At 42.0% G+C, this 19,735-nt stretch overlaps 1 long non-coding RNA gene across 1 annotated transcript in view; it reads left to right on the top strand.

Moving 5' to 3' along the window:
• Nucleotides 1-19,735, top strand: part of LOC144313814 (uncharacterized) — an 81,954-nt gene that overhangs the window by 33,409 nt on the left and 28,810 nt on the right. The window lies entirely within an intron of this gene.

Genomic DNA, 19,735 nt, shown 5'->3' on the forward strand with positions numbered 1-19,735 from the left:
ACAATGCCTCTGGATCTTTATCCTTCATCACAGAGAGATGATGAGAAAAAGAGACAACAAAGTATGAGAGCAAAATGTTAATGAGTTTTCTAACGAATTATGGCTAAGGATTGGTATGTAGTCCATGTTCCACACAGATAGTAAAAAAAAAACAGAGTAATTCTGAAACCCTGAAAAGTGACTTCTAATATTTTAGGACTGATGTTACCAACAGGGCAAACTCAGATACATTTTGTTTGGCCTGCAGTCTTCTTCAAAATTAAAAATTCGGTTCCCAATGTTTAAAATCTGGAAAACTTCCTGTAAAAATCTAGGTTCTATCTGTTCTTGAGAAATTGTACAAACTGACAGAGCAGGCCTGCATGCCCAAGTGATAAAACAATAGAAGTGGGGTGACATCACATCCCTGCCAGGTTACCTCCCCAACATGCCTGTGTCGGAGGAGCAGGTGAGATGGCGTGGGGGCCGTTGCTGTGGAAACGAGATGCACTAGCTTGCGTCAAGCTGGTGCGCGCTGACCTCAGGCCAGTGATCTTTACCCCGTTCTCTGAAGCTCCCCACAGTTACATTTTCTTCTGTGTCACAGGCTAATGCTACACCATTCAGAGGCTTCTCGTGGTTTCAGTAATGGACAATAACAACTATGAAGGGTACCCTAGGAAAGGGAAACATTTAATGGATGGGTGTGACTGAACAGCTAGAAGTGTAGTTGCAGCTCCCACCTTAACGACACAGGACGGTGGAGGACTCAGGATGGCAATAGGGCACAGCTGCTTCTCTGGGTCTTTTCCTTTCATGGGAACTAAGGGGTCATTGTGTTCTCACCGAGAGGGCTGCCCTGATGGACTTCTGTTTCTGCTCTGGCTCAGCAAGGCTGATGTAAAATTTCCTTTGTGTGCATTTGCCCGTCTGGCTGTGTGCCTGGCACCTTTTAGATGGATTTTGATCAAGCATGACTCCAGTGTGTATAGTAATCATGGAAAATTTCAGCTTTCCTATCCAAGGAGAAACTGACAAAAGGGACAAACAGCCCTTGGCTTTTTCCAAGCCATAGAAGCAGAACCAGACCAAGGACTCAAGAGCCAGGGCGCATTTGGCGGAGGCCCATTGCTAGCCTGGCTGTCATTATAAACACAGAGGCATCAGATCAGTTCGTTTGGTTACTTACACAGTTAACTTGTCTGGTGAGTTCAACAAGTGTTTGTGGAGACTGCCCTCTCTGCTGGGCACTGAGATATAGGGCTTCAAGTCTCGCCTTGTTGGTTTTATGCACTCAACCCCAATAGCTGTGTTTCCAGCCATTTTCTCTGTGCCCGCATTCTTTTTATGCCTGCCCTGCTCTAAGTGGGTTCACAGGGTGGAGTTCTCTCCAACCATTTGGAAAGCCTTGAAGAAAATGTTTTACTTTCTTCAGGTAACTATGACTTTCTCTGCTCCATACCAAGCTACACCCCATTGATTGGATTCGGGGTTCACCTGGTCCAGCTGCCGTTTTTGATTTGAGTGTATTCAGCATCACATTAGCTGAATTGTCCTTTTCTAACAACTGAACACAAAGTGTCTGGTAAGCATGCTTGCCGGATACTCAACAATAACACCAGCTAACATTTATTAAGTACTTGCAATGCATTAGGCGCTATGCTAAGTGCTTTTGTGAGTTTCTTATTTAATCCTCTTAACAGCCCTCTGGGGTCTATATTATCCCCACTTTGCAAATAAGGAAACTCAGCGTTAAAAAGTTAATTCATCCCAACAGAGGCCCAGTTGAGTCCAATGCTCTATACTCTTAGCCATCTCAGCAACTCTTTAAAGACTGGTATAGGGCAGCCCGGGTGGCTCAGCAGTTTAGTGCCACCTTCAGCCCAGGGCATGTTCCTGGAGTCCTGGGATTGAGTCCCGAGTCAGGCTCCCTGCATGGAGCCTGCTTCTGCCTGTGTCTCTGCCTCTCTCCGTGTCTCTCATAAATAAATAAAATCTTTAAAAACAAAACAAAACACTAGTATATCTTCTGGACAGAGTTGAGAATTTCTGAGCAGTACCACACGTGGAGAGGGTAGATTCTATTTGCCTCTGATTTGAGGACATTTATCAGCAGGGATCTTAGATCTGGTGCCTTTTAGAAAGGCTAACCATCCTGGTTTTCTGTAAAGAGGGCACACTGGGGTGGGGCGAGTTCCTGGAATTGGCCCTAGGCATATAAAGTCATTGAGATGATTGAGATGAAGTAAAGAAATGAGTCTTTACTTTTTTCCCCAAGATTGGTGAAATTTAGTATCTTTGTTTTTAATCTGCTTCGCTCTAGGATACTAGGTTGAAATCCTGCAGCATCTAAGACAAAAATGAACGCCCCCAGATCTGGCTCTTCTTTCCAACTGTATGACTCCTGTTTATGCTGTCACCTTTCATCTTGGCTTTCAGCTTCAAAGTCATGTTTCATTGCTATTTTCCGCTTAAACTCTACATTGGGTTTCTTTGCAATATTTCTTGTATCAATTCCAACTTTTCCAGTCCTGTTGTCACATTCCAGGTTAGTTGATTATTCCCCCATGACCAAACTATTTTAATAGTTTCCTATCTGGTCTTTCTGCATCTAGACCTTACCTGCTCTTACCCACTCTACATATCACTGTCAGATCTATTCAGCTATTATACATGGGTTTGAAGGTCCAAGTCAAATTCTGTACTTTTAATGAAGTGATAGAATACCTACAGAGAAGGAATTACTCTAATACCTCTCTTATGGCCCATAATTTACAATTATGTGTGGATATGTCTTATCTCTGCCAATTGTTTATCCAATATTCATCTTCTCTTCTTTAGCCACAGGATTCTGATTTTGTTGGGTGCAGTGTAAGCCCAGCTATAAAAGTATGTTTTCGAGCCTCCCTTACAGATAGGTCTGGCCAATGGGATATAAGCCAAGTTGTCAGGAGATACCTTAATGTGGTTCCCCCAGAAGTAGATCCTGGGACAAGGATTCTAGTACAGCTTGTTTGGAGGAGATCCCAGGATGCACATGTGGTAAGGAGGGGAAGTGAGACAGCATAAGACAGGCAGTCGATCAAGGGTTGATTATTAAGAAAATAATCACTTTTAGTGTCTGGAGTTTCATCCTACCAGGGAACTATGGGATGTACCTTAGGTACTGGCAGTTTCAAGTTGGGACAGTGTGTAAGATGGCAAGAGCAAGGGAATGTGGCTGAGATTTATTTTTAATAGACTTCAGTTTTTTCTAGACTAGTTTTAGGTTCACACAAAATTGAACAAAAGGGGAGATCCCTGGATGGCTCAGCAGTTTAGTGCCTGTCTTCGGCCCAGGGTGTGGTCCTGGAGTCCCGGGATCCAGTCCCACATCAGGCTCCCTGCATGGAGCCTGCTTCTCTCTCTGCCTCTCTCTGTGTATGTGTGTGTGTGTCTCTCATGAATAAATAAATAAAATCTTAAAAAAAAATTGAACAAAAGGTAGAGATTTCCTATATGCCCCTTCCCTCCCCCGCCCCCACTGCCCCACATGCATAGCCTTCCCCATTATCCACATCCCCCACCAGAGGGGAACATTTGTTGTAATTGACAGACCCACATGGACCCACCATTATCACTGAAACTCCATGGTTTACATTAGGGTTCACTCTTGGTGTTGTACATTCTATGGTTTGGACAAATGTATAAGGACATGTATCCATCATACAGAGTATTTTCACTGTCCTAAATATCCTCTGTGCTTTGCCTATTCATCCCTCCCTGCTCCCCTACCCCTGGCAACCACTAATGCATTTACTGTCTCCATAGTTTTGCCTTTTCCAGGATGTCATCTAGTTGAAATCATACAATATGTAGCCTTTTCAAACTGGTTTCTTTCACTTAGTAATATACATTTAAGATTCCTCCTTGTCTTTTTATGGCTTGATAGCTCATTTCTTTTTAGTGCTGAATAATATTTCATTGTCTAGATGGATCATAGTTTATTCATCAACTGAAGGATATCTTTTTTATTTTATAAGATTTTATTTATTCATTCATGAAAGACACACACACACACACAGAGGCAGAGACACAGCAGAGGGAGAAGCAGGCTCCATGCAGGAAGCCTGATGTGGGACTCGATCCCCAGACTCCAGGATCACACCCTGAGCCAAAGCAGATGCTCAACCTCTGAGCCACCCAGGCGTCCCAACTGAAGGATATCTTAATTGTTTTCAAGTTATAGCAGTTATGAAAAAACCGCAACAGACATGTGTGTGCAGGTTTTTGTGTGGATAAAGTTGGTGGATAATGTTTCAGCTCCTTTGAGTAAACACCAAAGAGTGCAATTGCTGGGCCCTATGGTAAGAATATGATGTTTTCCATAGTGGCTGAGCCATTTTGCATTCCCACCAGCAATGAGTAAGACTTATTGTTGGTCTGCATCCTCACTAGTATGTGGTATTGTCAGTGTTCTGTATTTTGGTTACTCTATAGGTGTGTAGTGGTATCTCATTGTTTTATGGCTTTTTAAAAATAACATTTAATTTTTACTGGGAACATATTTGCTTGCTACAAATTTAGTCATATGATAAAGTGGAAAAAAGCTAATGATTTAATGTTAAGCAAAAAAAGTAGGATATGAAATTATTTACTGTAATTACAACTACAAAACACAAAAACTGATGCATTTTTACAAAACGGAGAAAAAAAAAAATCCAGAATGCCCATAGTAGTTATTTACTCTCACAGTCCTAGCTCCTAGTGTGATAGCGTGCAATAAATATTTGTTAAGTATTGGTGTTAAGGACCAATTAATCCATTTTCCAAAATTGCTGTAATAAGATGCTGTAATTTCCATAATGAAAACGTGGGGGCAGCCTGGGTGGCTCAGCGGTTTAGCGCCGCCTTCAGCCCAGGACCTGATCCTGGACACCTGGGATGAGTGCTGCATCGGGCTCCCTGCATGGAGCCTGCTTCTCCCTCTGCCTGTCTCTGACTCTCTCTCTCTCTCTGTCTCTCATGAATACATAAATAAAATCTTAAAAAGAAAAAAAAAAAAAGCAAAAATGGAGCTATATATAAATAAGACTGATTTCACACCCCTCAAGCAATAACATGAGGAGGGGGCTTTATATTTTTCATAGAAAGCCATCAAATGCTGTAATACTACTGTGGGGCTTTTAGAAATCTCCCTCAAGAGAGAACACTCTTCCCCTCCTAACCATCTGGAACATTGGCAGGATATCATGGTGACCATTTGGATCACAGGGTGACTTTGAGGATGAAACTCTTATCCAAGGATAGTGGGGGCAAGACACAGGAGAAACTGGGTCTTGGTGACCATGGGGCTCCATACCAACTCTGCACTGCCTCCGTGCAGACTTCTTTTATGTGTAAGAACAAAAACTATATATACAACTTTCTATCTTATTTACACTACTGTTATGTGTGTTGCTGTCATCTGTAGCCAACCCTCATGCTTGCATGTGTTTCTCTTACAAGACCAGGAAGCTTCTTGAGGGGAGGAGTATATGTGCTCATTTTTGTCTGCAGCAGAGCATGCCACATAGTGCACATAGAACCGAATCCTCAGTAAATCTTTGTGAAAAGAGGAGTTGAATTCAATACATACGGAGAACTGAGTGTAGAGTAGCTGGATTGGAAGATGTTGGCATCTGAAGATAAATAAAGCCTTGTCTCTGCTCTCAAGGAATTGATAATAAAATTACTGTGTGTGCTCCTGTGTGTGCATGCTGTCACTGTTTGCAACTGACACACCTGGGTAGAAAGAGAAGAAGGGGGGGTGGTGTTAGCCCTCTGACTCTCTGAAAAAAGAAAGACAAGATGCCCATTCACTTCTTGTCCTCTCCCAGCATCCTTGGCTCTTTGGTGCCTGCTGGAAAAGCCAGGCCTTGCCTGGTGTTACCATGACGTCTGAGCTTTGAGAGCTGTTTCCTTTCTTCCTAAGCCTAAGAAAGATTATTCTAGTGATATCTGAATAGCTTGAGTTAGCTGTGTATGAGCACAGAGGAAGTGGTTCCCTAGCAACAGGAGCCTCTGAAAGCCTCTGAGCGCTCAGTGCTTCTCCCTTCTTTTTGTTTTCTCTCCTCCATGTTGCCTGTCAGCAAACGGCTGGAGTGATTGCACCTGCTCTGAATTAGGGCCAGTTGGTTAAACTCTAGCAGTTCAGTTTTCTAAGTCAGGAGCACTGTTCCTCTTTTGGTCAAGTTTCCTCGTGAGGTCTGGGGCCTATTTTGCTCCTGCTCAGACCATAATTACTTCAGATCATACTTCCTTTTTTGCTGTTCAGATCTTGACCAGAAATGGAAAATTTTGAGGCTCCTGAAGAAAACGTGAACTGAGGTGTTTTTTTGGCGGAAAAAAATACTCATTTCTGTACATTTTTTTCAAATGTGCTAAATCTCTTAAGAAAAAGTTTAGTAGGGTTTTGGTTTTTTTTTTTTTTGCTAAAGGGTTTATTCTCACTTTGTTTTCCCATAGAAGGCTAAACAAATTCTTCATTCCTTATACATGTCAGCATCTCGATATTGTAGTTGAGTCTGCAAGAATGAGAGGGGCAATGATAAAGTATCTTCTTATGACATTGCCTCAGTCTAGCAAAATACTAGGTTCTAGAAAACAGATATCCTTACTGGGGCCACTGATCCTATTCTTTTTCCAGCTCCAGGGTCATATTTGAGAAAGTAAATCTGCAGAGACCATACCACATAGTGCTAGCGTGGAGTCAGAATTACAGTGGAAACGCCTTGTTTCATCTTCAAACAGCAATCTGGACAAGCATCGTGATCTTCTAGGAGGTGGTTATACAGCCTTACTTACCAATTGGCTGGTATCAATTGGCAGCATTGAATATCTGGCCAAGACTGCTAGTGATGAATGACAGCATGAGTCTAATTATAATTGAACCTAACAGCTCCTAAAAGGCTTGTCATCTACGCCTATTAAAATAGTTTCATTCACTCATTTGTTTAACCAACAAATATTTGTAATCAATTGTCTCCTGCGTGTGTCAAGAGACTATGCTGTGTCTTGTGGGAAGGACATGAACGACACTGTCTGCAACCATAGGTCTCAATCTAACAGAGGAAGTAAGATATGTACCCACACAACTATCAAGCAAGATTGTAGCCTAAACAAGGATAATCCATGCAATTCTAGACATTCTCTTTAATTGACTCTTTCTGTGAGAGGCCAGTGGTAGAGGTAGGGTTGAACCCACCCTTCTGAGTAATCAAGTAGAGTATAAGGAAGGGGAGATGAGAAGGTATATGTGTTCTGTAGATAAACAGGATTTGGTCTCCAAGACTATTCACCTAGGTCTCTTTATTCCCCTTACACTTATTAAAACTACAAAATGAAACAGCAAAATCCCCTTGTGTTGTGATAGTCTGTTTCCATCCAAATGGTCTATTTTTAATCAATGTTAAGAGCTTGACATGTGTCAGCCAAAGTGACATAAAACAGAAACCAGGGAGAGTTTATCTGAGATCTGGGAAAAATAAAAAATAAGCCCTAGCTTAGGGGAAATTTGAATTGCCACTGTTTATCTTGTTTTCCTCCCAGGCTTTATTTTCCACTAGTAATTGAGAAAGGAAGAAAAATACATCTCAGGAGTCAAACCCTCTGGGAGCCAAGCTCTCTTGTTAATAGCCATATCCCCTTGATAAGCTGAGGAGTCCGTCCAGAGTAGTATGCATGGTCATGACCATGGTCACGGTTAGTCAGAAAAAAAATGAGTTATAAATCACTGGAGATGTGGAGGAGGGGAAGAAAGCCCCCAGATCAGACAGACATGGTGTGTTCTTTCTCAGGCTGGCTTAGACTAAAGGAGGGTGAAAATCTAAAAGCCATTCCTCATATATCCAGGTGATAAGCCTTTGGGGACCATTTTAGACTTATTGAATCAAGCCACTGCCTTCTGTGGAGCTGGCACCTATTGAAGATTTATGAAGTAGAGAATGTGAGACAGACTATAAAATAGTCTTTTGTAGCCAAATAAGTGATTTACACCCTAGAACAGAAAGGACACTGAGGTGCCAGCCATGACAAGTAGTGAGCTCCCCAAGGGTATGTCCTGAATCATGAAGCTAGAGTTCTGATGTAGTTAAGTGACTCCTAGGGCACAGCTCTTCCTCCTCACCACACTCAGGATTTTCAATTTCTTATTTATTTATTTATTTATTTATTCATTCATTCATTCATTCATTCATTCATTCATTCATTCATTTGTGATAGACACAGAGAGAGAGAGGCAGAGACACAGGAGGAGGGAGAAGCAGGCTCCATGCTGGGAGCCCGTCGTGGGACTTGATCCCGGGACTCCAGGATCGCGCCCTGGGCCAAAGGCAGGCACCAAACCTCTGAGCCACCCAGGGATCCCCAGGATTTTCAATTTCGAACCTAATTGCTTACAGGAAAATCATGGCTGATTATTAGTTTTAGGATGTTGCAAACAGATCTTTCCTGTGGCACTGAGTGAGCATATACCAGACTCTGTTAGTCATGGTTCTCTGAGAAACAGAATCAGTATGTGTGTGTGTGTATATATATATACACACACATATAATATATATGTATATATTGTATATATAATATAATCAATTATATATATGTGTATATATATATATATATGTTTATGCCTGTATCTTTAGAGAGAGAGAGAGAGAGAGACAGATTTATTAAAAAGAGATGGCTCATGTGATTTTGGAGGTAAGACCTAAGATTGGAAGATCTGTGGAGTAAGACAGCAAACCAAAGACCAGAAGAGCCAATAGTTTCAGTCCAAAGGCCAGAAGGCTAGAGACCCATAAAGAATTGAAGTTCCTGTTTGAGTTCAAAGGCAGAAAAAAAATTCTCTCTTATTCCAGGGGAGGGTCAGACTTTTTGGTCTATTAGAACCTTCAACTGATTAGACAAGGCCCACCCACATTAATAGGGCAATCTGCTTTGCTCTGTCTACTGATTTAAATGTTAATCTCATTTAAAAACACCCTCACGGATTGTTCAATCACTATATTGTATGCTTGACGCTAATATAACACTGTAGTTTAACCACAATGGAATTTTAAGTAAAATAAAATACTGAAAAAAAAAAAAAAACAACCCATCATTCTCACAGAAACACCCAGAATAGCATTTAACCAAATATCTGGGCATCCTGTGGTCCAGTTGAGTTGACACATAATTAACCATTGCACAAACTTTGCCTCCTATGCTCAAAGTAAGGAAATTAATGTTTATTGAGTACCTATGAGACAGATGCTCTACATTTATTCCTTTTTATAAGTAAGGGGTAATTTATTGCCAGCTTCACATAGCTGGTCTTGAAAATGATGAGAGAGAAGTATATAAGAAAGACCTCTCCTGTCTGTCAAAGAGAAAGAAAGGTTTTTGTATTTTGGTTTTGCATTTTATAGTAAACACAGTCATACCAATGCCTGCTTATGGAAACATTCCTCATGATACTTTCACAATTCTTTTATTGGATCTGTCATTAAATACCTTGACAAAGTGGGACAGATAAAATTTTCACTGTACAGGTAAAGAAACTGAGTCACAGAGAAAGTAAATGACTTGCTTAAGGACCCTTGGCAAATGTGAAGCAAAACCAAGATGACACCCTCACATTTTCTGGCTTCTAGCAGAGAAGAAAACATCAGCCATGTTCGCAGTATTTATATCTGCTAATGTATGTGGTGCTGATGGGCCTTCGAGGTGGCAGCCAGAGTAAGTGGCACAGGTCATGATTCCAGATCAGACAAGCTGGATAAGGGTCCAAGCTCAACCTCTGGTTTGTTGTTTGACTTTGGAAAGTTTCCTACAGTGTAAAATGGGAGAAAGCTAGGAATATCTCATTGGCTAGGTATGAGCATAACACAAAGTAATACCTAGAGTGCACAATGCCAGGTACACAGGAAAGAATTCAACAGAGAGTTAAATGAGAATATAGTAAGCATGCAATAAATGTTAGCCATCGTTATTACTGTTGTTGTATCATCATAGATTCCCAATATAAGTTAGCTTCTCCCTTCACAGCTCTGTTTTTGCAATAACAGGAATAGGCAGAGAGAGAGAGAGAGAGAGAATAAGAGGACCAAGAAGAGGAGGAAATATTCTTCCTGCTTATACTTGATCTCTCCTTGTTGCAGCATTAGGTAATTTTCAAGTAAGAAATATGACAACAGCTTCAAAAAAAATCTTACATTGGACAGCTGTTTTCTTATGTCTTTGCCCAAAGTGCCTTTGAATTGCCCTCTAGAATGATTTCCTGGCTGTCTGCAATGTCTGCTGAGGTCCTGTACCCAAAAGTCAGTCATCTGAAACCAGCTTAACGTGGCTTTGCATCTATTTGTCTAACCCACACATAGGGCTCAGCAGAGCACCTAACATTTTACCAAACCATTACTGGCTTCAATTAGTCAGGAATCTCATGCCATGGAGGATCACAAACTCCAAAAATGTGTCTTATCGGTTTACCTATCAAAATTAATATTATTATATTAATGGTAGTTATTTATAATACATAATCACACACAATCAATATAATATGTAATGATTATATATAGTAACATACTGGATATATATTGTCTATATCTCTTCTTAGGTAGATAAATAACCATGTTGAGACTTTCTAACAACTTGGTTATCTACCTAACAAGAAACTACAGAGTGTGGTAGAACTTGGTTGATGATCAATTATATTATTTAAGGAAACACATTTGGTTAAAGCCCATTTGCCCTTCTGCTAGAGCTGCTGTAAGAAAAGCAAAGTAGTCTCTTCATTTATGAAGCAAAAGGACCTTCATCTAGTAGGATATTACAGAACCACCATAAATCTTTTGGATCCAAGCCCACGTGGAAGTGTGAGCAAATTATGCTACATAAAGAAAGGGTGAAATCCTTGCAATTGGATCACAACTCCGTTAAAGCAAGTTTTCTATTAAAAAAAAAAAAGTGGGGAAATAATGTCAGAACCAGGCATTTTCCTTGGAGAAAAAACATACACCAATAGATTGTGGAGTATTTTGTCTCCTCTGGCCTTTGGTCTGGGAATCACTAACTAGCCTGTGGCCAAGGGAAGTTTGATGACTTTGCTGATCTGAGCCTCGATCTCTTTGTTATTAAATTAAGGGATTGGAATGCAGCAACTATAAGGCCCTTCCAGCTCTTAAATTCCATAATGCTGGCTAGGAATTATGCAGGATGCTATTCTAGGATATCCAGCAAGCAACAAGAAAACTCTCAAGTTTTATTTCACTTGAAGGAAAGCACCTCTTTATTATGCAGTATCTGCCATCCAGCCAGGTCCATATTGGGCTTATACGAGAGCTCTACTGGCCGTAAATTGGTCAGTCCTCTGCTTTATTTCCAAGAGAACCAAAGCAGATGAGAACCTTCCCCAGAGATGTGAATCCAAGAAGAATTCACGTAGAATGTGCTAACATGAGCAATGAAGGCAAATGAAAAAGGACTGTTGATTCCCTCCAATCATTCTGGAGAAATCATTCATTTGTACACTCATTCAGTCAATGCTTACTGAAAGGCAGTATAGTATATGGTTAATGGTTTGGGCTCTGGAGTCAGATGCCCTGGCTTCAAACCCCAGCTCCACTACTTCATGCCCTGTGGCCTCAAGCAAACTACTGATTTCTCTGTGTCTTCATCTGCAGTCATCCTCTCAAAAGCTCATTGTCAGGGATAAAATGAGTTAATACATGTCAGCTATTGAGAATAGCACCTGACACCTAGAAATCCTTCAATTGGGGATCCCTGGGTGGCTTAGTGGTTTGGCGCCTGCCTTCAGCCCAGGATGTGATCCTGGAGTCTCGGGATTGAGTCCCACGTCAGGCTTCTGCATGGAGCCTGCTTCTCCCTCTGCCTGTGTCTCTGCCTCTCTCTCTTTTTCTGTGTCTCTCATGAATAAATAAATAAAATCTTAAAAAAGAAAAAGAAATCCTTCAATCAGGGCAGCCCTCGTGGCTCAGCGGTTTAGTGCCACCTTCAGCCCATGGTGTGATCCTGGAGACCCAGGATCCAGTCCCATGTCGGGCTCCCTGCATGGAGCCTCTTTCTCCTCCTGCCTGTGTCTCTGCCCCTCTCTGTGTGTCTCTCATGAATAAATAAAATATTTTTTTTAAGATTTTATTTATTTATTTGAGAGAGTGACAGAGCAAGCATGGACAAGGTGGTGGGGGGATGGGCAGAGGGAGAGGGAGAAGCAGACTCCCCTCTGAGCAGGGAGCTGATGCGGGGCTTAATCCCAGGACCCTGGGATCATGACCTGAGCCAAAGGCAGATGCTTAACCACCTGAGCCACCCAGGCGCCCCAAATAAAATATTAAAAAAAAAAAGGAAAAGAAAGAAATCCTTCAATCAGTACTATGTGTACCATGGCCAAGCTCTGTGCTAGATACAAATGAGAACTCAGAGAAATGGACAAGATAACAATAGGTAAGGGAGGAAGGAGGTGGCAGTCGGGCAAACTGCATGGAGGAAGTGACTCCAGCTGAGTCTCAGTGATGAGATAAGCCTTTCTTTCACAAAGGAGAAAGATCATTCCAGTGCAGTGTCAGCTAATGGAGAAAGACACAAATCTTCCTCTTAGACAGTGGCTAATCCAGAATGGCTGGACTGTAGATGAAAGGAGAAAGCTCATGGAGGTGAAGTTGGAAGAGTAGGTGCTGTTATGGAGGGCTCCATGATAGGGGGTATTCAGTGTCAGTGAAGCTGGGATTTTAAGCTATATTCTGTGAGCCTTCTGGTTTGGAGCCACTCTGGGAGTGGCTATTTGAAATAGAAAGAAGTCAGGAGTGGGGTTGGGCTTGGATGTCTGGTGGATCTTTGAGTTAGGCTGGTGGCAATAAGAAATCTTGTTACTTTTTGCATCTTTTGTGAATCTTAGCTCCCTGTGGCTTTCTACTATGAGATTTCCTGACTCCCTTCCTACTACTTTTTCTGAGCCAGAGATCAGATAGCCTTTCAAATCAGAGTCACAGTCTTTTAAAATGTATTGAACACTTAGTCTCTGGAAGGCACTTTACCAGGCAAAGATACACAGAAGTAGAGCATGGCAGTTCTCAACCCTAAGGTTTCAGATACTGTTTGAGTGCAGAGGAGGAGGAGAGCTTGGGCTCAAGTTAGTTCCAGAAGGCTTCCTGGAGAAAGCTGTCTTTGAGCTGGATGTTTAAAGAGGTAAGATATTGACAGACTGGGCAGACTGGATGGAAGTACCAGCATGAGCCAAGGTAAGGAAATGAGAAAGCAAAAGAAAATACTGCAGGCGTCTAGACATGCAATCATGGGAGCCTATAGTAAGGGGCTGGCGATAGCCATGAAAGGAAGAAGCGGATGTGGGAAGCGTTGTAAAGACAAATAAAAAGCTCTTGGCCACCAGCTGGGTAAAGGGGTGAGTGAAAGGACATATTGGAAGCTGATTAAGAAATAATCCATCTGAAAGATTGTGTGTGGGGGTTGGGGGGGAAGGAAATAAATTGCCTTAATGTCAAGATAAGACTATCAAGGGAAAAGTATTTCTAAAAGGCAGAGGAAAATATAGATTGGGGTTCTGAGGGAAAGGTTAGCATCTGAGATAAAAGTTTGAGCGTCTTCCCCAGAGAGGTCGTATTTGAATTTTGGGAGTAGATGCATTTTCTGTGGAAAGAATATAAAAAGAACATGATGCTTCCAGTTGACTGGAAATCTTTAATGAGTCCTTCCATTTCTAACCACAAGGAGGACTATAACCCTGAAGCCATCTAGCTTGAAAACAAACAAAATTTGAAAAATAACCTAAATATGCTTCATCAAAAATAACAAAGATTTTTTTTTGCGTGTGCGCACACACACGTGTGTGTGTGTGTGTGTGTGTGTGTGTGTGTGTGACTGGACAGCTAATTGTTAGAGAAAATTGCAGAAAGCCCTAGGAGCCCAGAGCAAAGAGACAATTGAAAATCAGATAACAATCTTGTAAATTGGTGTGGCTGCCCTGGGGGTGGAGGTCTTGGAAATCTCTGCACTTGGGTTTGATGCCTACATGAGCTGGGGAGGGTGGGGTGTGTTAGTTATGGCTCACTGGGTAACAAATTACACAGACTTGGCTAAAAACAACACACATTTGTTATCTCACAGTGTCTGGGTCAAGAGCCTGGGCTGGTTGGGATGCTGAGATGGCTCAGTTGGCTAACCATCTGACTCTTGGTTTCGGCTCAGGTCATGATCTCAGGGTTGTGGGATTCAGCCCAGCATTGGGCTCCCTGCTCAGCATGGAGTCTGCATGAGGTAGTCTCTTCCTCTCTCTTTCCCTCTCTCTCTCTTCCTCTGTCCCACCCCTCAAATAAACAAATAAATCTTAAACAAACAAACAAAAAAAGAAACTGAGCTGGTCCTCTGCACAGGGCTTCCAATGGCTGCACTCAAGGTGTCAGCTGGGCTGAGGTCTCCACTAGGGCCTTCCCTGGCGAGCTGCACTTGGCAGAATTAAATTCCTATGGTTGTAGGACTGAGGGGCTTCAGGTTTTTCCTGATTATCAGCCAGAGGCTGTCCTCATCTGCCATGTAGGTTTCCTGATATAGACAACCCCAACAGGACATCTTGCCTCTTCAAAGGAAGAGAGAGTCTGGCTCCAGCAGGATGGGTACTACAATCTTGCCCATGTCATCATGTATGTCTCATCACATACATTTAATCTTGTATGTTCACCATTGTTATGGGTGGGAGATTCTGCTGTGTGGAAATGGAGGTCTTGGTTCTGGGATTTCTCATGTGAGATTTATGTGAGGATCTGAACTTAAATAAAGACAGCCAGAAGAAAAATAGAAAGCAAAAACAGTTTATTTACTAATTTATTTTTAATTTTAAGTTTTTAATTAACATATACTGTATTATTAGTTTCAGACGTAGAATTTAGTGATTCATCTGTTGCATACTGGATACAGTTTATTAAGGACAGTAACTCTTAAGATGGGAGAATGGGCAGGTTCAGAGATGTGACTGCCCTGAGGCTGCTGGGGTCTTGGGTCATGGATGGGGTGGTTTCTAATGGAGTCTGCTTTCCAATCACTTGGGGGGCTCTTCCCAGGTTGGGAGAGGGAGTTTTCCACCCTACAATATTTGTACTGGAACCATCATGGCACAGTCCCCCATTGTGGGGGGAGGATTCAAAACCACAATGCAAATGAATTATAATGAGTGTAGGGGTTACCCTGGGGCAGAGGGGGGAGGAGGAGAGCGCATGTTCTGCACCTGTGGCTCTTGGTCTGTTAGCCCTGAGGTCTTAGAAGCTACAAGGCCAGAATGTACCCCCAGGCTTCTAACATGTCACCTATTTATCACCGCCCTGACCTATAGTTGGTGTCTAACCAACTCTATCACCATCACCTGGCCATATTCTGTTGGCCAGCAGCAGACACAGGTCCTGCCCATACTTAAGGGGAAGACAGCTCACAAGGGTGTGACAACAATAGGAGCCACAGATCATCAAGGACCACCCCAAGAACTGGACCACCTCAGTGCAAGACCTGACGCTGTGAGAGGCATGGTATTGGAAATGAAACCTCTCATTAAGCTAGGACCTTGAGGAACCACACCCTCATTCCAAGGGAGATGCCAAGGAAATCTGTGTTCTGACAGTCTGTAATGGGGGGAAAAAAATCTCCCTGGGAATTCATGATTGCAAGCTACATGATGCATGGTTTTGAGATGCAAGCTTAGAGCAGAGCCCAGTGACTCTCCAAGTTGAAAAACGAACATACAAAATATCCTCAATCAATAAATACCCAGAGTGCCTGGCAAAAACAAATGCAAGTCCTTTTTTGGAAGGATACTTACAGATAAAGCCTCGCTGAAGATAAAGATCACAATTCCAATTCATAAAACCTACGAGAAGCTAATTCATTATGAGTTAGAGGTAGTAGTCTCAAACTGCAGGATTAAGTCTCCAAGAGCTGAGTAGAGAATGTGTTGTGGGCTTAATTGTGTCCCCCAGCTCCCAAATCCATATGTTGAAGCTCTAACCCCCAGTATCAAGAATATGACTGTATTTGGACATAGGGCCGTTATAGGAGTGATTGGTTCAAAATGAGGCCCCTTGGGTGGGCCCTGATCCAATCTGAATGTATCCTTATAAGACAAAATTAATACACAGACACAAATAGAGGAAAGACCATATGAGGACGCAAGGAGAAGGCGGCTATCTACAAGTCAAGAAGAGAGGCTTCAGAGGAAACCCACCCTGTCAGCACTTCGATTTCAGCCTTCTGGCCTCCAGAACCGTGAGAAATGAATTTCTGTTGTTTACACCACCCAGTCTGTGGCATTTTATTATGGCAGCCCTAGAAAACTAATACAATATGGAAATGGCTAAAAAAGAAGAACGTTAAAAATGATCAAGAGCATAAACAAAGGAATAAAAACATAAGAATTAAATGAGAGGGAAAAAAGAACAGGCACATTTATTGGAGAATCAAGTAGAATTTCTAGCTAGCAAAACAGATTTTATTATTAAGGGATTACTGCATCATAAAATAAATCTGAAGAAATTACCCAGACAGCATAGAGCCCTGAGAGATGAAGGGATTTGAAACATGAAAGAGAGGTTAAGAGAACAGAAACATGAAAGAGAGGTTAAGAGAGGTTAAGAGTGAACAGAACCTGAGAAGGTAGAAGGTACATCTCATAGGCATTCTGTACTGGGCAGTGGAGCACACATGAGTTAGGGCTGAGAATCTTCCAGAATTGATTAAAGACATGGATCCTCAGATGCAGGAATCAAATGAAGTCCCAAGCAAGGTAACAAAAAGTAAGCCCACGCTGAGGCATGTTCTAGTAAAAATGCAGAACACTGAAGACAGCTAGGTCTTGAAATAAACCAGAGGAGAGTTGGTGCAGGGGTTGGGGGGCAGAGAATACTTAAAAAGGAGCCACCCTTAAAGTGACAGAAGATTTATCAATTACAAGGAAAGAAAGAAGAAAACAAACAACCTCACCAGAGAGCTAAGAGGATAAGAGAACGCGACTATCAACCTGGAATTTGAATCTCACTAAACTGTTATTTAAGTGTGAGGGAAAAAATGAAGACAAAATATAGAGACATTTTTAGGCAAACAATGACAGTTTACTGCTGACAAACAAGCAAGGAAAGAGAAACTGGAGGGGTTCCAGGGAAACCGAAATTAAACTGGAAGGAAGATCAGAGATGTAAGAATAAGAACGGGGGGTGCCCGGGTGGCTCAGTTGGTTAAGCATCCAACTCTTGATTTCAGCTCAGGTCACAATCTCATTGTCGTGAGATTGCACCCAGTGTCAGGCTGTGCTCAGTGTGGAATCTGCTAGAGATTCTCACTCTCCCTCTCCATCTGCCCCTCCCCCTGCCATGCTCTAAATGAATGAATGAATGAAATCTTTTTAAAAAGAAAGAAGATTTAAAAAAGAATAAGAGGAACAAGTAAATTGGTAAACATGAAGGTAAATTTAAATAACACTTGCCTATTTAGAATGAAACTGATGAGTTGGGAGAGAGGTAATTAAGCTGAAAACTTGGTTTACAGAGTATTCAACACTTTGTTTTCCTACGATTCTTATTCTTAAAACTGGACATAATTACTTTGAGTTATCAAATAGTTTGCATACTTTCCCTCCGAAAGGGCTGGAGACATGCTGAGAAAGAGCAGAATATATTATCAGTTTCATTCTGTGGGCGTCTAACAGTAAACTTCTCTCCTCTCTCTCTCCATCAGAAATATGTGCTTAGGCTGATGTTTTCTTTTTCTGAGAATAACAATATGGCAAAATCCTGACAGCATAGCTACTTTATCCTGACTAGGCATGAAGTACTGCTCCTGTGTGTTCAGGACTCAGGACGGGAGGGGCAGCCAGGTGAACTGGTGAAGGTAGCTGAGCTTGAAGCAGAAGCAGCATCTCCTACACGGTTATGTTCTAAGATGTGCCAAAGTGAGTCATGTGAAATAGAACATCAGAATGTATTTTCACATCAAAGCAACATTATAAGTATCAGTATTATTTCTAGTCCTGGTTTAAAGACTAACCCATCTTGTGCCTGAATCAGAATTAGCTACCCTTCATAACAATGTTTCACTAGGAAAATCCATCCCAAGTTCTACCTAGGGAGGTCTGAAGTGTCTCTGAATCTTAAAGCAGCACTTAACCTTAGAGCAGCACTTAACGTGGCACCACCGATGCGTGTGTGTTAAAACGTACATAACCAGGGGATCCCTGGGTGGCTCAGAAGTTTAGCTCCGCCTTCAGCCCAGGGCGTGATCCTGGAGTCCTGGGATCGAGTTCCACATCAGGCTCCCTGCATAGAGCCTGCTTTTCCCTCTGCCTGTCTCTGCCTCTCTCTCTCTCTCTCTCTCTCTCTCTCCCTCTCAATGTCTCTTATGAATAAATAAATAAAATCTTTAAAAAAATACATAACCATTAAATTTACCATTTTAACTACTATTATGGGTACAGTTCAGTGACAGTAAGTATATTCATAGTGTGCAAATGTCACCACCACCAATCTCCAGACATTATCCCAACTGAAACTCTGGACTTACTAAATACTAACTCCCCGTTACCACCTCCTCCCAGGCCCTGGCCACCCACCATTCCCCTTTCTGTCTTTATGAATTGGACTGGTGTAGATACCTCTTGCAAATGGAATCATATAGTTTCTGTCCTTTTGTGTCTGGCTGATTTCACTCTGCATGATGTCTTCGAGGTTCATCCATGTTGTAACAGGTGTCAGACTTTCATTACTTTGAAAGGCTGAAGAACATTCTATTTATTGTCTGTATATGCCACATTTTCTTTATCTGTTTATCCATTAATGGATACTTAGGTTGTTTCCTCCACCTTTTGACTGTTGTGAATAATGCTGCTATATCCACAGGTGCACAAATATCTGTTTGAGTTTCTGCTTCCAGTTCTCTTCGGTATACACCCAGAACTGGAATTGCTGGATCATATGTTAAATCTGGTGTTAAATTTTAAAGCATCATGCTGTTTCCTGCAGCAGCTGTACCATTTCACATTCCCTCCAGCAATGCACAAAGGTTCCACTTTCTCCACATCCTCCCCAACACTTGTTATTGTCTGCTTTCCTGATAATAGCCATCCTTTGGATGTGAAGTGGCAACTGACATTTTGAGTGAAACAATCCTTGCTGTGTGTGGCTGTCTCTTACATGGCAGGAGGTAATACTATCCCAGCCACTCACTGGAGAACCACTGGCAGAGAATATTGATTCTTTTTTCTTTTGTCTTTGTAAGCAGTGAACAACAGCTAAAATCTCTGATTAGCTTTTAGCCTTAGTGGGGGCTCCTCAAAAGTCCAACGGTTCAGGCGTAGCTCGGACGTCAGCCTAGAGGTTATGTGCAGAATTTATGCAAAGAAGGTCTCTCTCTTGCTTTCCTTTCTCAGATTTCCAGCTGCTGTGGTCCTTGGTCCTCTGGTTCTTTGGGCCAAAAAGACTGTGGGTGTCTGTTCCAGTTTTAGCTACCTTCCCCTTCCCCATCATCCCAAAGGCACCATCTAACTTCAGGCTTAAAGCTGTAAAGGAGGGAAACTCAGCTAGTGCTTTTCCTTCTCCTAATGTAGACCCCTCTCCAGGTTCTGCCTGCTTTTTGGTCGCTGACCAAGCCTTCAGGGAGTTGGTTTTGGATTTTCTTTGAAGTTCACTGTTGTTTTCCTTGGGAACCGTGACTCCAACCATTCCGGAAGGCCTTATCATCTCTCTCCCTATCCACTCTT

Source organism: Canis aureus, chromosome 5 (genome assembly GCF_053574225.1).
Source record: "Canis aureus isolate CA01 chromosome 5, VMU_Caureus_v.1.0, whole genome shotgun sequence".
NCBI classification, from domain to species: domain Eukaryota; kingdom Metazoa; phylum Chordata; class Mammalia; order Carnivora; family Canidae; genus Canis; species Canis aureus.